We start from the raw sequence: 17,161 nt of genomic DNA on the forward strand, positions 1-17,161 counted from the left end.
CCAGAGGACAGCATTTCTGAGAGAATCAGAAAGAAATAGAGCTGGATTTATGACTAAAATACCTGTTTTCTGCTCTACTTACCTCTGGAATTTTTTGCTGTTGCTTTTGTTACATGAGCAGATAAATCCACTTTATCACTGTAGTCATTTTGAATTTGACTGTTAATTGCAGCTGAGAGCTTAATAAGTAACATGATTTCCACAACACTGTTCTCTTCATTCTGTTTCCACCACACAAATAATTGTTTCTAAACATGTCCTATACTATCTCCTTTCTCCCATCCATCACTTAAATAAGGTGCCCCCCAGCATTCTGTCCTTAGATCGCTTCTCTTTATCTCCTTTCCTTAGCTTCAACTTCACCTACTTTCAAAACTCTGAAATCAATAACACCAGCCCAGACTTTTCTTCTGAGCTTAATACACAGATTTTCAATTATTTCTTGTATGTCTTCACTTTAAATGTTTCATCATGGGTGATCTGAATATCTCTTAACACTACATGCAAACTTTTTCCTGACCCCCCCCTTTTATGTATTTCATAACCTAATTATATAGTATCACTGACTTATATTTGAAACCAGAAACTTTTTCTCCTTAGCTGCTCCCTGTCTCAAACAGTCATCATAAGGTCCTGCCAATTCTAACCTCATAAACACCTCCTCCTTCTTGGTAAGACACAACCTCATTGGTCTAGTTAATTACCTCATTACTTTTATCTGAACTTGCCTCCGTCCTGCCCCTCCTCCAGTCCATTCTCCACAGGGATACCAGTTTCTCCTCTCAAATATGGACCCACGTGAAAGTGTAAACTGTCATTTCCTTGCACAACATGATGTGATAGCTTTCCACTACCTGTAGAATAAAGCTTATATAACTTAACTGGCCCTATAAAGCTTTTCCCAACTATATCAGAGATTACCTATTCAATCTCCCCAAAGATTAAACCAGTCCTTGGTATCCCCCAAATAAGCACACACCTTATGCTTCTATCCTGTGCCTGTCATTTCCCTCTGCCTTGAATATTCTTCCCTTGTTTCTAAAGCTGGTGTATTCCTGCTCATCTTTCAAGGTCCAGAAACACCATCATTCATCCTAGCAAATCTTTCCTGACCACGCAGACAAACTATTCCATCATCTTTTATAACTCTAGGGACATAACTATAATACAATGCAACACATGAGTATTCTATGATAGATTAATGATTATTGATTAATGCTGCACTTCCCCTAGTTTATTATTTCTTAAGGCTAATGAATTAAGACTTTTGATTTTTAACTCTTTAAGAGCTACTACACAACCTGATGCATAATGGGTGCTCAAAATTACTTTTCAAATGAAAGAATGAGAGGGGGGAAAAAAAGGAAAATCACAGGATTAGTGGTTAATTATGGTGTAAACTCCCTGGGATCAGTGTCTTAATCTGTAAAATGAGACAAGTTTAGATAAACCTGTGTATTTCTTCCTGCTCTAAAAACATTCCATGATTTTATGAAAATATTACTAGGAGCAACCCAGTGACTCCATCATAATATAGTAACCTCATATTAAATTTCACAAACTACATTCTAGTCAATCAAGTATGAATTCAAAGATGAAAAGATTTTTTTTCTTTTTCTTAAAACATGTTCTCCAATTCTTGGATGAATAGTGTTAGTTCTGGAAAGAAGCCAATACTAGGCCTGGAGAAGAGTTAAAAGCCAATAGAGACATTATTTTTAATTATATTAAAAGCATCTTGTAAATTTCCCATCAGTTATACCCTACTTTTTCTCCTTTAATCATTGAAGAACAAATGTTTGCTGTTTGGTTCATTGTGGCAAAAATCTGGATATAGAATATGTCTCACTCTCTTCAAGCCTTGTCAATCTAAGACACACAAATACACAAACATGTAAGTATACACACTAGCACACAATCATCCAAAGAAAGATAGGGTTTGAAATAAAATGCAATTTGATTCAAGGGGGGAAAAGTGGGTAAGTTTACATCTGCAGGACATTTTGGGGAAAGGGATTCAAGTCAATGATGGATGGTGATCACAGGAACTGAAATGGGCTACACATTTCTTCTTTTGGGCCAGGAAGGGGGATGGGTAACATTGTCAGACTGAAACATCAAGTCATGATGTCTAATTCTGGCTCTGCCATTAACATATTCTGTGACCTTGGTTAAGTCAATTATTCTCTAGGATCTATTCTTGGACCAGGTTAGCCACTCAAAATCTACCTATTATTGCAGTGTGGTTCTTCCCAGAGTTAACCTTCACTGATTTAGCTTTTAATATTATGCCCTTGGTTTTCATGAAAGGCCATTACAAGAAACAACAACATGAATTATTCTAATTATTCTAATAATATTCTATTATCAAAAATTCTATTTCTAATATAAGTATAAACCTGTACATGACATGAGGAGGCACTGGAAATGATATTTATTTCCTTGTTATGAAATTCCACCTTAAAAAATTATCATAGAATTTAATTGCAGAAAAACTGCCTCCTCTTCCCTGAATGTATTAAAAAAGTTATATTTTAATACGTTTCATATTTTTCCTGTAACCAGAATGCCCAAAGACTCTTTTTTCTTTCTTTTTTGACTTTAATTCTAATAATAAAAATAATATGTTTTATATATATATATATATATATATATATATATATATATATATATATATATATAATTCTGCAACCCAAAGTTAATCATTTTAACGTTTTAATATATACCCCTCAAGTTTTATTCTGGGTAATTTTTTTAACCCAGCTGAAATCATTCTGTACAGGAAATTTTGTATGCCCCTTATTTTTTGCATAACATTATATCAGCATTTTCCCGTATCATTAGCAATACTCCTTCAAATTTGTCGTTATTAATAGAGAGCTCAAATTAATGTGCAGTCAAAACTGTAATATCAGTTTCCATAGTGAGCATTATGCTTTTTCCTCCTTTCTCCAGTTCTAATCCTACTGTAGACATCTTTTGTTGTGGCTTCAAATCATAATTAAAATTAAATTAAATTAAAGCCCCCTTTGAACTTTCCCAATTGCAACTATTATCCCAGTCTACTTTCTTCTACCATATGCACAAGGTACCTTGAGAGAAAACATAACCGGTACTTATTTCCATTATGATCAACTGGTTAAGTACTTTCATTAAGTTCTCATGCATAGTTTTTATATTTAAGTAAATAATAAAGAAACAACCTGATCAGTAAGGAATCACTATTAAAAATATGTAAATAAAAGCATGAAGATTCATTTGACTTGACTTCTTAATGAACCCATAGGGGGTTCTCAGGATCACCACGTTTCTTCTCTAAATGTTGCAAACCATTTATTTAATATCCTGTTGCAGGAAGTTTCTCTCTTGTATATGACTTCTGAAATCTTTCTTTTTCTTCCTTTCGTTTATCTTTACTCTCCTGGAACATCTCCTGCTTTTTAATTTCCTCAAAGATCACTAAGAGTGGTTGTATAGTCACAAAATCATTCCTTCAGTTATCTTTTATAGCAATCAGCATTCTTCATTTAAAAACACAAAACCCATCCTAGTTCACTTGGCAGAAAAATTATTAAAGGATATTTACTAGTTGAATTTATTAAAAGGAGATTGTGAAGTCTCCATAAGGATTAGAGAAATGGGCTTAGAAGCCAAGCAGTCAACAACAATCTGCAAATAACTGGGGGCAGCGAGGGAAATGGTACTGGGATTCCTGTTAGGTTATCTAGTGACATTTTCTGCTATATTGCTTTAGATCTCATTTTAGTAACTAGAAACTGAACTTTTATATCTAGGTCCAAATTTTACCCTTATGAACTTTTCATCTAGAGACACACACATATACCTAATGGGTGTGTTTTTTATAATATATAACTTATTTATTTATATATTATATTCACATGTATTATATGTTAATATGCATATCATACATGTTGAACTTAGAGATAATAAATAGAGAAGTGGTTTGGGAAGTGAATAATGCTCAAAGGCAGCAATTTTAAGTCATTAGCTGACAGCTTATTTAAGGTCAAAGCCAGGATAGTTAGTCCTTGTCAAGCTAATCAAACAATCTAGACACAAAGCAGGGACGCAGTACTAGTGGACTGAGTGGACTCTAAGCAACTAGAAAAGCCCAAGAGTAATGGGGGGCGGGGCGCGGAGAGGGTGGCCGAGAACCCAGACAGAATGCAGCTTTCTGTGGCTTCTACTTGTAATTTAGCTGCCATGCAGACTTATGTGAGTCCTCCAGAGAAGCCTTCAAGGTCATACCCCCTTTTTGTCCCTAAATAATGTCTGTATATTTACCCAAAGCTTGAAATGAAGGCAAAAAAATTAATGGCAGGTTTATTCTTTCAACGTCATATGGAGGCAAAGGACACCCAAGGATTGCCTAGGGTAATATATTTAGCTCATCTCATTTTTTTTTACTACAGATTAAATTTCCAGACTTAGTAAAGTTACTTAACTTTAGATTTTTATTGGTTAGAAATGCAAATAATTACTGCCTGGTGGAAGAGATAATCCCAAAGATTTATGGCTTGCTTTACATGAAACAGATTTATATTTAACTCTGCAATCTTGCCCTAATATTGTCTTGTTAAGTTGTGCATAAATACCCTAGTTTCTTAAATGCTCTTCAAAGTGGTCATAATATCTTACTGGCTCCTTCATTAACTAATGAGTTATTTAATAAAAACAAAAGTCCAAGTCCTTCCCACCCTAAATCCTTCACCCAATTCCATTTGGCCCAGTTCTCCCCATCATATTCCTGGGGGCCCCTATGGCATCCTTTTATTTTTACTAATGGATCCCATTTGTCCATCTGCATGGTCTGCATGTGTACCTGGTTTTCGACTGCACTCCTCCACAGTTCACCTCTAGCCATCTCAGAGCCAGCCTTCCCTGGTGACTTTTTACCTCCATCATGTGTTGCTTCAAGCACACACATGGATTCACCTTTAACTCCCAAAACAGAGCTGAGATTGTTACCAGAGAACAAAGGTTCTTGGTAAATGCTACAGTTGGAAGAATTCAAGGGCGTGCCAAATAAGTGCAAACAAAGCCAAGCAAGCAGTGGATTTATTAAAAGGAAGGATACAGCATAGTACACTCTCAAGATGGTGTGAGAGTGGGCAGGCCCAAAAGAAGAGCAACTGTGCCAAAGAACAAAGAGGTTTAGGGTTTTATTCAAATGAGGCCGTGAAATATTCAAGGTTTCACAGCTATTCCCAGGGCAGGACTCTGCTGTCCTCGCTGACCACTCCTTCCCATCAGGAGGTGGGATTCCCTTGTCTTTACTTGGCCCTTGTCTGAACTAAAATGGCGACACAGTGGGTAGAGATTTTTCCCTGCACGCAATGCTAATAGTGTTATATTCCACTACAATTAGCTGTAGTTATATTTTCTTAAAAATGACCTCATCTCCTGTCTTACCTTTGTCTCCCCTCACATCCTCCTTCTCTTCCTCCCCGCTCTTTCCCTGGCCCTGTTCTTTCTGCCTATGGTAACAAGATCAGATTGTTACATATCACACAACAGGCTTTGGCTGAAAGCTGGGAGAAGTCATAACAGTTAAAACNTATTATACAACATCAGCTTCAGATATACAGTGCGGTGGCCAGGCCTCTACACCGTCTATGAAGTATAACCATCGTTTCTTGTTTGGAGCATTGCAATAGCCTAACGGGACGCCCTGCTTCCATGCTTGCCTGCTAACAGTCTACTTGGAATCCAACACACACGTATTCTTAGAAGGTAAGTCGGATCATGTCACTTCTCTACTGAAACTCTGTGGTGACTCCTGTTTCTTTGGAGTAAAGGCCGTAATCCTTGCAAAGGCCTATAAACTACAATCTACTCTGACCCCTCTGGCCACATCCCCTACCTCTCTCTCTCTCTCTCTCTCTCTCTTCCTCATTCTGCTCCAGCCGTGCTAACCTCCCTGTTTCTCAGATATGCCAAGCTTAGGGCTTTTGCTCTAGCTGTTCAATCTGCCTGAATGCTCTTCCTTCAGTTCCTTCTTAGCTGATGCCCTCTCCTCCTTTATGGTTGTGCACCCATCTTACCTCTTGATGAGGCCCACACTCATCCCATTGGGTAAAAGTGCAAGCTGTTCCCCCCGCCCGCCCCTGCTAGCAACACTCTCAACCCCTTTACTCTGCTTTCTTCTCCATATCCCTTATCACCTCCTAACAAGTTTTAATACTTTACTGGAATATTATTCTGCCACCAGAAAAGATGAAATAGTGCCATTTGCGACAACAAGGTTGGATCTTGAGATCATAATGCTAAGCAAAATAAGTCAGACAGAAAAAGTTGAGAACCATATGATTTCACTGATATGTGGGATATAAAACTGAAAACAACAAAGGAACAAGACAAACAAATGAAGAAACAAAACTCATAGACACGGACAACAGTTTAGTGGTTACCAGAGTGTAAGGGGGGAGAGGGCGGTGGCAGATGAGAATAAAAAGGATCAAATATATGGCGCTGGAAGGAGAACTGACTCTGGATGATGAACACACGATGTGATATATAGNTTGCATTCAATTCAGAGACCCCAGTCCCAGCCAAGCAGTGGCTTCTCCTCAGAAGTCTGATCTTCATCCCCATGGGCTCCTCCCTCAACAGTGTAAACTATTCCAACTTCCTCTCTTTGTTCTCTGAGGCCTAGAGGTGATAGCCACTTCTTTCAGTTACTACCTCTATAAGACCCTTTTTGTCACCTAGTTAACAACGTTTTGCATAATTAATAATTCTATTAAATTCTGTTGCTCAAGTAACTGTTGTAGTTTTGCCCCCTTACTGGGTCCTGACTGATACAGTGGCAGAGCTGACAATCAAACCCAGGCAGGTTGGCATCAGAGGCTCTGGCCTTACCACCACCCAGAGTAGAGAACAAACACAAACAAAAAGGAAAGCAAGTTTTTTTCCTTCCCCTGTCATCACAGGCCAGCCTCTCCTCACACATAATCTCAGAGATGCTATTTTACCCCTGAGGAAGACCACCTTTGACCTAACCACATAGAGCAGTTCAGCTTCTCCTTGTCCTCTTTCCAACTTCAAATCTGGGTTTTAACTTTGCAAAACCTATAGGGTGTTTTTCCAAAACAAAAGAACTGTTGGTCCCCAAAGGCACAATCAAGCCTCCAGCTCTAACAACACAAGGAACATTAACATTTTGAAAAGAAAGCTGTTGTTTTTCTTAGGTTTCACAAATCTCAGGGCCAATTCCTTAGAGGAATTCAAAGTCACAGCATTTTCTTCTCAAGAGCCTCTTGAAGAGAAACACATTTTTAAGCCCAAGGTGTAAGGTAAGTGGGACGACCTAAAAAGAGGCAGCAAAGACCTAATCCCCACCCTACCCCACCCATCTCCCACCAAAGCAAACACTAGTGGTCATGGCCATATAGGGGAATAGCTACTCAATTCATTAAGGTTGCTTTGGGAGCAAATAACAGAAATAAAATTAATAATTCAAGCTACCTAAAGCAAAAGAAAATGGAATTGGTTGTTTGAATTCAGTGGTGTATCCCAGTACCTCAGGGCAGATTTGAACGCTGCCAGCCTTAGAAAAGGATGAGAACGTGAAACTCGAAAGGCATCCTGACTCTTTTCCTCCTTCCTCTCTGCTCTGATTTGTTTGCCAGCATCATTCTCTCTCTTCTCCCAGATTCTTTTGCTTTTCCAGCACACTGCTGCTCTTATATGAGTAAGTCTTCTCATGAGCAAGTCCCTAGAGAGACTAAATCTCTGAGACCCAGCTCAGGGGTCCACTCCTGTTCCAATCAATTTCTTAGGAATTAAGTTCATGGTTTACAAAATAGGAAACCAAGTTCTTCATTTGGGGAAGGGGTGAGCAGAGAAGGAGCAATCATTAATTCAGTTAAATACCCCTCCCCATAAGGTTTCTACTACACTTTTGAATATCTCAGTGATCATTTATTACTCAATTCCATAGACGACATTGATTTTCAGAAAAAAAAATTCACCAAATGTCATCAGCTGTAATATTATGAATGCTTAAAGAAAATTAAATTTCTAAGTAATACTGGAGTCCTTGATATAACCACCTTGCTCCAAAAATTTGGGAAGGACAAAACGGAAAGCATAATCGAGAAGGAAGAATGTACTAAGGCATTAGGTACCCTGTGGGCATAATAAATGTTAAGCCAGATTTATTATTACTATTATTATTATTATTATTATTATTATTATTATTATTATATGTACAATAGCATGGTCTCACACATAAACCACTTAATATGAGTCTAATGTTGATTGCATGCAATCAGGTAGAGAGTTTCGGGGAAGGAGGAGGGAGCAGGGAATAGTGCTTGTGCCCTTGCTGAGAAACCCACTAGAGGAGCCCCATCCCCTGTGAGTCATTCTCAAGGCCCAGCCAAAGCACAGAGCACTTTGCAGGGCTGACTCTCCCAGCCCTGAGGGGCCTTTGAGGGCTGGGAGCTTCTTTGGCCTCCACTCCTAAAAGAGTGGGTTCTTCATTCTAACTTTATTCATTTCCCACCTATGGCTCTCCAGCCGGCCTTTTCTCCCTCTTACACCCACAAACTCCAGCTGGCATCGTCAGTCCCCTTGGGGCACTGTTTCATCACAGGGTGGGACCTGGTCTAGCGACTCTAGTGAATCTGCCCCCTTTCCCACATACCAAGCCCACCACAGTGAGAAAACCCGGCAGCCCCTCTCTGGGTCCACAAGCAGAGTTTGGAACCGTTTGCCTCAGCTGTTGTTCTATCCTAAGTAGCAACCCCTCAGGTCCTAACCCAGTTTTGTCTCATGACTGGCCCGTTTCACCCTGGATGAACACCTCAGCTGGCTCCCTTCCTCTAGGATTCTCACATCAGGGGCAGAAGTGGGGCAGTGAGAGGCAAATGCTGTCAGGAATGATAATACTACAAGGACAAGTTAGACTGGGAGAGGCCCCTGAGTGCCTAAACCTGAGTTTTAGCCCAGTGGCTCATTTCTGTTCCAAGTCAGTGTCTCTCCAAGCTTATAGTTAAAGAGACCAGGCCCAGACATTTTACTACTAGGGAAAAAATTAGTAGATAGATGGATAGATAGACAGGTGATAGATAAATAGATAGATAGATAGATAGATAGATGATAGATAGATAGATAGATAGATAGATAGATAGATAGATAGATAGATAGATAAATAGACAGAATATTAAATATATATGTACATATAACAAACATACTCATATGTATATGTGTGTGTGTATACTTTTTAAGAGGTGTGTAAAATTCTGGTGTTATGAGCTCTATTATCACCAAGGGAGGAGCCATTTCTATCTATCTTTAAGTCAACCGCACAGGATTATATTAGCGAAAGCCTAGGGCCTCACACCAAAAGAAACAAAAAAGAAAGAATGGTCAAATTATATAATAATAATAATAATAATAATAATAATAACTTCCATTTGTGAATTTTTACTGAACACCAGGCACTTTCCTGGGGTCTTATTTAATTTTTTCATTTACTCTTCACTACAACCCTAGGAGTTGGTTCTATTAGTATCTGCATTTTATAGATGAGGAAATGAATGTTTAAAGATCAAATTACTTGCAAAGGTCACAGAGCTGGTAGGAGGGAGGGCTTCCAATTTCAGCCTGTGCTCTCAGTGACACACCTTTCCTCCCCGCTCAGCTTATCCCAAGGCTTTCCCATCAAATCGGAGGCAGCACGAAATGAACCCAGTGCCCAGCGTCTCTGCTGTGGATGTCATCTCTCTGACATCCTGAAAGGGTGGGCAGATGTGGCAGGCATTGTGCCTCTAGCATTTCACCCACTGAAACGGATGTGTCCTCACTTCCTGCCTGGGACCCTCCCCACCCACCATCTCAAGGGAGAGAGAAGAACATGAGTGAGCAAGAACGCCTCTCTGTAATAAACACTCCCAAAGCTGGGGCATTCCAGACAGGCCAGGGGGTGTTTAAACTCCAAAGTGCTCTACTTTCTAAGTCTTCTGTGTCCCCATTTTACAAAGGGTTGAACGATTCTATTAAGGAGATTAGCTTTGTCTAAACATCAATTAACCTAGGTGAATATGAACACATGATAAAAGTAAATCCTCTTAAACCCTTGAGGACCAGATTTCTATCATTACATTAAAAAGAGATTTATGCCAACATTGACTGTGGCTTTGTGAGAAAGGCACAGACAGTCTCAAAACTGTCAACAAGGCAGCTCACTTACCTTTGGGGAGCGGCCCTGGTTACAATTTTGAATACATTCTCAGCATTGCTCTTTGCTGCTTCTCTGTCTTCTTCTTATGTTTGAATCATCACAGGAGAATAAATTCATGACTTAATAGATTGCTTAAAATTTCATTTAGAAACTCCTCAGTTTGGTTTTCTTACTAAATTCAAATATAATTGATTTCATTAACATTATATTTTATTATGATTTAATTGTATCTGTATTTATCCACATTTGCTATCTTGGGATACTAAGAAGTGTCCTCATGTTTATTAAGAGGACACAGAATAAAATTATAAAAATCTTCATGATTTTTAAACATTTTACCACAAAGGAATAATAATCTCAATTTCCTAGCCTGTATGAGGAATGGCCCTTCTGTTCATTTCCTTTGAGACTTAAATGACACAATATGTTACTTCACCCTGGAAAATCATGAATGATAAAGAGGGAAGTGTACTGTACTTTCTCAACCTGCATCATCCTGTGAGGTTCTTTTATCAAAAAATTGCACCAACTGAGATGCATTCTCCTGTGAAGGGCTCACAAACAGAACAATTTCCCAACAATATTGAATTGCCAAAAGGTGAAAACCTCATTATATTCTGATCATAGAAGATAAGTAATGGTTTCTTTTCTCTAAGTGAATGGAGATAAAATGGTTAAAATGTCATCAAACAGCTCTGATCTTTCTCTTTTTATGAAAGCAAAAGGAGAAAGATCAAAGGATACCTTATTATGCCAGAAACTGAAGATAGGATGAGGGATTAAAGAAGGAAGAACTCCCAGAAAAAAATGTTATAATAATGGGGAGGTCAATAAAATATACACATGAACACACACACACAATCAAAATAATTTGTTTAAATCATAGAACAAGCAACATTTATGCCCAGAAAAATGGTGTTAGTTAGAACCCAAACAAATATAGAATACTTGGAAAAAGAAGAGAAAAATGTTTAGGCACAAATTAGAGGAAAAGACATTGAAGGAGGGAAAGATGACCATAAACTGTGTTTATATAGCATCTTACCATTTCAAAACCACTTTCTTATTATCTCATTTATTTTTCAAAAGAGCTATGAAACAGAAAGTTTATTTATTCACTCACCTTGTGAGAGAATGGGTTCCAGAGGCTTAGTACAGTACGTAAAGAATGACAAGGTTAATAAGAAAAAAAAAGTAAGGCAAAAGAAGAAATAAGAACATATGCTATGGAAAGCCAGAAATAAAGCTATTATTATTATTGCTCTATGACCTAGGATAGAGCTAAGTGGGTCCAAGGTCAACTGCAAAAAATGGCAGATCCTAGATTAGGTTATATAATTGGTGCTCTTTCTCTTAAAATAATCAATAATTACTAATGGAGACAAGCCCTAAAAGTGACAGATAAAAGGAAATAGTCTGCAAGTTCTCTTAAAGGAATGTAGAATTTTTTGCAGATTTAACTTCTGTATGCTTTTTCCATACAGATTATTGCACAAAAGTCACTCTAAGTCAATGTAAAGTTGTCTTATGAAAGAATCTTGTGAAACCAGATAGGTCTATGGGATTCTCACCTCTACTNTGTTACCAAAGAAGATCAGAAATCATTTCTACTACAATACAGCATCAGACAGCCCTAAAAATTGTCCAAGCATGGAAGCAAGATACTCTGGTTTCTGGCCTAAATTATTCTTTTAATCTTGCTTTTCTCTACTTTCTATGATGATGATGATGATAATGATGATGATGATGATGACGACAGTAATATTTTGTCACTGTATATAACTAAAACAGAAGAATAAAATTGAAACTGATCTCTCCACATATACATACAATCCCACTTTTCAGAAGCAACCGTGTTAACAGATTGAAGAATATACTCTTTACAACCATCATTCCTGCCCGTGATTCCCATGACAGGACAGCTATAATTCTCCTTTTCTCAACTGGAGGAATAGAGCCCTCAAGAAGGAACACAATTCTCTAAAGAGGTTGGAATACTGCAGAGATGGGGAAAGACTCCACCTCTACATTCCAGGGTTGCCCTGAAAAGCTCAGGCCTAACATAGCTAAAACATAGATCAACTTTTATTTCCATATCTTCACACGGGTTCAGGTTCAAAGTTGTGTAAAATGGTAAACATTGAGAAGTCTCAACTCCTGACCTCACCTACCTATTCCCACTAGAGGCAACTACTTTTATTAGTTTTAAATGCATTTTTCCAGTCTTTCTTCATCTAATTACAAGAAATAAGAATATGCACTCTTATTTTTCTGCTTCATGTCTGTTTTGAATTAAAGCATTATTCACAGAAATTATTGCTGGCTCTCAAAAAAGCAGGACAATGTCACCTGAACAAAACAAATTTTCAAATTGTCTTTATTCCTTTTTTTTTTCTCTAATCATTGCGATTGTGGAAACTCTAAACAGTTTGATGAGTATAAAGTAATGTATTTTCTGAAAAGTAATAAAGTGATAAATACTCCAAACTTGTCATTCTTACTCAAATCATTATCACTGCTTTATGGTTTAGACATAAGTGAGAGAAGCAAAAGTTTCTATCTGCTTGAACCCTGTCACTCCTCACCACCCCCAAACTTCCAAATAACACAGAAGATCACCAACAATTTAGAAGAAGTCGTGTTTCCTCATTTCAAAAAGTCATTTTATTATGAGGGTCCAGGAATCTGAGCAATACACTTATACAAGTTATTAGAAACTAGAAATCTCCAGATTCATCTATTTAAAATCTAATATTTTTCTTCACAAATGTCAGTATCACCCTAACATTCCANACAGATATAATACTCACTCCAGCGGGCTATGGCAGCTTTGTGAGATGTTGCTACTGGGCAAGGTTGGGGAGTATGATGGAGGTGGGATTTGCAGTCGTGAAAAGAAGAGGTGTTGAATAATGAATGATACATAAGGGGTCATCAGCCTGATAGAGGGGTTAAAAACGAAGTGTCTGGAATCAGAATGCTGTATACATAGCACTACTTTGCCACTTAGCAAATGATCCTGGGCAAGTTACTTTTCCTCTCTGCCGTTCCTCTTCTTCACATGTAAAACTGCGATAATGAAAACAGCTGCCTCTATCAGCAGATATGAGTGTTAAAAGAGATAATGCATGAAAACTTTTAGAAGAGGGCTCGGTACAGAGTAAATCTTTTTAGAAAATGCTCTATTATTATTTTATAAGTGCTGAAAGTGACTCATTCTGAAAAAGGAAATTTTTTAATTATTTTAAGTAGTCCCTTTTAATTACATTTATTGGGGTAACATTAGTTAATAACATTATATAAATTTCAGGTGTACAACTTTATAATACAACATCTGCATACTCAATTGTATGCTTATCACCTCAAATCTAGTCTCCTTCTATCACCACATACTTGACCCCTGAAAAAGGGAATTTAAATTGCTTCCCTTGTCACCTCAGCCTGCTCGCTTATAGTAACAATATAGAGCCAGTGCAGGTAAAGGCCTTCGTGTTAGAGAGGCATCTGCCCATCACCTGGTCCTTCCCAGTGACTAGCAAAGCAGATAGGGAGCATTTCTCAGAAAACACCAAAAAGATTAAAAAGAAAAAAGAAAAAAAAAAGCCTTCCAAAGAAATCAATTGATTAAAACTTAGCACTTAAAGACTCCACTTTGAACACATGTTAAGAGCAAACCCCAAAAAGGATTGAGTTTAAAGGATTGACTACAACAGATAAAGAGAGCAAAGAGTACTTTTCAGTAAACTGCTTGGCCTGCTCAATACGTTTTCTGCACCAAGGAGGAGAAATCTCACTCGGGAGCCTCAAGCCCGTCACGTAGCATCATTTCTGCTGTTGGAGATACTGAACACCTGCTAAAGCCGCAAGCACAAAATTCACCTTCCAGAATGGACCTCTGTGTGTGAACATCCAGGAGATGGAAGCAGGAGGGTGCAATGGTTCCTCTTTCCAATTACAATACACCTTCTTCTCTTCTCTCTCCTGTGCATCTCCTCAGACGTCGTGCATGAGAGCTAAATTGAAATGTATTGTACCGTATTCATTATCACTGCTTTAAGAACAATTTTATTACTGTTTTAAGGTGTTTGACATTTGCCTATCCACTCTTTCTTTTTTATTTACCTGTATATTTAAATCAATATTAATAAGGACTTTGGAAAATACACCTGCCCTCAGGTGGATTGTCAGTTCCCGGATCTTTTTTCCGTAGACTGATTCCTCAACCGTGAATTATCCTCCTGCAAGAGTTTTCAGCATCCAAACTCTGATGACTAAGAAGGAATTTCTGTACTTTACGTGTATTCCTTTCTCAGGTCAGTGAGAAAGCCTTAAAATTCAATTAATGTTGTAAATGGGCTTTGCCTTACTTTTAAGATGGAAAGTACTCCACGCTACAACAGCACAGGCTCTGGCAGCTCCCCAGATTATATTTAACTGAAGCTGCTAAACACGCCTGGAACCTTCACGGTATCCGGGAAATTGTCTTTGGCCCACCACTATCTCTACACAAGTATAGAGAAAGGGACTTTTAAAATTCTGAATGTGTTACCTGAGGATTAACAGAGACAAAACAGAATAGGAAAATGTTTCTGGTTGACTTTGTTTACCATATATTCTAGCCTAGTGTTATTAGGCCAAATACTGTTTAAATGATGACTTTTGCATACTACACTGTATGTGCCCCAATCCCTAAAAGATCCCCCCATGGTCATTTTAGTTTTGTTTTCTCAAAGCCAGTGCAAAGTGATCCATCAAGTCAATAAACATTGTGGAGCCCTTACAAGGATGTCTAGTTAATGATGAATACTGCACTCAGAGAAGCTGTGTGTTGTCCAAAGGTTCACATGCATAACCGCACTAGGGCCACGTGGTTAAAGCAGTGACTTACACAATAAAATTTATACCATTTGTTAGTATGGCTCATTATAGTTTATAAGGAACTTTCACATACACTATTACGTTTGTCCTGAAAACAACCCATGAAGTGAGTAATAGACAGACCATCAGCGTTTCTAGATTTAGTAAGTTGCAACTAGATTGTCACAGCAGCATTGAAGATACATAGCCCAGATTAACTCTGAACTCTGCTGAGTTGCGTCTTTACATTGTTTATGCTACAATATAATGTGGCAAAGAAGCTCTTTAAAATGGAGTGAATTTGGCCAATTGCTCAACTGCTGCATTCTGATGCAATTTGTTGTCTACTTGATGTCAAAATGGGCTAGTTCTAACCTGGAAGGCAACTGAAATTTTAATGATATATGGATGGAGTGGAGTGCAGAGGGGCAAGGTTGGGAGGAAGGGACTACAAAAGGATATAAGAAAACTTTGGGGGGTAATGGATATGTTCATTATCTTGATTGTGGTCGGGATGATTTCACAGGTATGTATGTATGTTGAAACTTATCAAATTATATTCTGTCAATTAAATATTAAAACTATGTCCAGTAAACATTTTACAGTTCCAATTTATTAAAATTTGAGAGGTAAATGTTACCATAGAACAGTGCTTACGAATGTGAGGATTTATGAGGGCCTCATGAAGCATCCTGCTCTAATGTCAAGGGTCTGTTGTATGACCCCTTTTCATAGATTGGGAGCTGAGGCTGCAAGAGGTTAGTGATTTGCCAAAGGATGGACATTAAATAGTGAAGTTAGGGCTTGCCACCGACACTGATTCCTAAGCTTCTAAGCCACTGAGCTGTACACAATGCCTAGCTGAACATCGCTCTGATGGTTCAAAAAGTCTGTTAGGAAGAACCAAGCTGACTCAGGGCATGGAAAAGCCCTAGGCCAAATTGTTAAGCAGTCACAAGTTGATCTTCAGAGCATATAAAATCAGTCCACCCACGCACCTCTTCCCCACTGCTTCCACCTTGCTCTTTCTCAGACCTAAACAGCCTTGGTGCAGCCAGGTGGCTTTTCCAGCCCTCTATTATGATGCTCCCCCTTGGTCAACCCGCAGTCCCCTTCAAAAAGATTGTCAGGCATAATGTTTCATCCCTTTATGATTTTTCTCTTTGCTTTCCAGAACAATAACTAATTATCAGAGAAACTCATCTATCACCAAAGTCTAAATAATGAAAATAGACTCACCTGTTCTCTCAAGGACATTTGCATCTTTTAGGATTCATGGAAAGTCAGTACACCAGCTCAAGTACATGGATTTTTTTTTTCTTAATGATGGACATTTTAGCCACTGGGTAAGTAATTTTGGAAGATTTGTTGTTGTTGGTTTTTTTTCTGCCATCAAATGATGACCAACTATTCCACTTATGGGTAGGGAACCCTAATCAACGTATGGCTGTCAATCTCTTTCCAGTACTAGAAGGCAACCCTCTAAAACAAATTATACCTAACTTCACCAAATGGATGGTCCTCTTACTAGCTCTTATCTAACAGCCAGATCAAACTAGAGAAATAGTACTTGGTGCCTAGTGGGTACTCCGTAAATACCAGTTGAATTGAAAGGCGGATTCTTGGGGGGAAAATATTCAGGAAACTCTGCTTTCCTTATGTCTCCTCCTCTCTAATTTGAATTCTTGATAAATCCCAGAAATATAATGAATGCTTAAGAAATAGAATGATCTTCCAGTTTATCCCTTGTTTCATTAAGCTTCTGATAGGCACAGTGTAGTGGGCAGGTCAAACCTGAGGTCACTAGTGTGTTTCCAACTGGTAGATAGATACTCTATGCTGTTGATTAGTCGGCAGTCTCCATGCTTTTGATTTAAAACAGATAGATTGCAAAGATGAAGCATCAATTCTATGGAGATTGGATTGTTTTTGGTTTACTCTAGAAGAAGGAAAAGCAGATGCTTTCCTAAGCAGTATAGAGCAGGGTATACAGCCAGCCCCTCCACAGACTGTGAAGTGGGCTGTCAGACCTGGATGATGGGTCTTACAGTCCAGAAGGTTGTCCTCCCTACATCTCACAAGATTAAAGGGACA

This window comes from Hipposideros armiger, unplaced genomic scaffold (assembly GCF_001890085.2).
Source record: "Hipposideros armiger isolate ML-2016 unplaced genomic scaffold, ASM189008v1 scaffold_73, whole genome shotgun sequence".
Lineage (NCBI taxonomy): Eukaryota > Metazoa > Chordata > Mammalia > Chiroptera > Hipposideridae > Hipposideros > Hipposideros armiger.